Here is a 1,582-nt window from a genome sequence, read left to right as displayed (position 1 = left end):
TGTGTGTGTGTGTGTGTGTGTGTGTGTGTGTGTGTGTGTGTGTGTATGTGTGTGCGCACGTGCGTAAGCGAACTGACTTGAGTAAAGAACGTTACGCTCATTTCACTCTTCATTTAGTAATCTATTTATCTACTTGTTGCATTAAATTTCTAATCTGTATTACTCTTCGGCATACAGAGAAAACCATAGTACTGAGACTGTTTTGCTCAGAATTGTCTCTGATCTACTCAATGCTGCAGATGAGGGTTTGATATTCATTTTCTCACGTTTAGACCTGTCTGCAGCATTTGATACTTTAGACCCCAACATCGTGGTGAGTCGTTTGTCGGACGTGTCCGGCATATCTTGCACCGTACTTGAATGGTTTCGATCTTACCTCAGTGATAGATCATACGTTGTTGTTGATGATGGCATGCAATCCTGTCATCAATAGCTGGAATTTGGTGTGCCCCAGGGGTCAGTCCTAGGACCTGTGCTGTACACTATGTACACCTTACCCCTTGGTCGTACCATCAGACACCATTCCATGCCCTACCATATGTACGCAGATCATACACAACTTTACAAGTCTACATAACCCAACAATATTCCATCTCTGTTAAAAGACACCTCAGAATGTTTTAAATCTGTAAAAGCATGGATGGCTGAAAATAAATTGAAATTAAATGATGACAAAACAGAAATCATGCCATGCTCAACCAGCTCAAGGATAAATGCTCTTGATGTAAAATGTCTCTTCATTGGCAAAGGTACTGAATCTTTTTCAAAAAATGCAAAAAATGTAGGAGTATACTATGACAAAGACTTGTCCATGGAGACCCAACGTAACAATCTATGTAAAATTTCATACCTAGAAATGGGAAAAATTGCTCACATAAGGAAATTTCTTAACACTGATGCTACAAAAAAACTAGTGTTTGCCTTCATTAATTTGCCACGCATTGATTATTGCAATTCACTGTTCGCTGGCGTAAATGAAGAAAAAAATTGCAAAACTCCAACCCATTCAAAACAATGCTGCCAGGCTAGTATTAAAGCAATCAAAACGCCATCATGTGACTCCCCTCCTTAAAGAGCTCCATTGGTTTCCACTGAAAGCGAGAATCGAATATAAGTTAGCCCTACTATGCTTCAAAGGTCAAACTAACCAGTCTCCGACATGCATCCTAGAACTCATTGTACCATACACACCATTACGTGAACAACGATCCAGTGGCTCTAGACTAATTTCAACACCTCGTGTGTCACGGAAGAAATATGGTGAGAGAGCTTTTTCTTTTTCTGGGCCAACAGTTTGGAACACTCTCCCTCATGATTTCCCTCGTGATTTGAGGACCGAAATAAAACTTGATACCTTCAAAAGGGGACTCAAAACACGCCTATTTAAGAAATACTTAAATAAATGGACAGTGCCTTGCCTTTTTGTATTAGCATTTTTTGTTTTTTTTTAAAGAATGTTGCTGTCAAAACGTGCGCACATGATGAATGTGTATGGTGTTAGTATGAATGCGTTTTTACTCTCCTATGTACGCCTTGGACCCATGTTGTGGGGAAAGGCGGGATACAAATGCTCTTATTATTA

This window comes from Aplysia californica, unplaced genomic scaffold (genome assembly GCF_000002075.1).
Source record: "Aplysia californica isolate F4 #8 unplaced genomic scaffold, AplCal3.0 scaffold00037, whole genome shotgun sequence".
NCBI classification, from domain to species: domain Eukaryota; kingdom Metazoa; phylum Mollusca; class Gastropoda; order Aplysiida; family Aplysiidae; genus Aplysia; species Aplysia californica.
Note: the sequence above shows the minus strand (reverse complement) of the source record.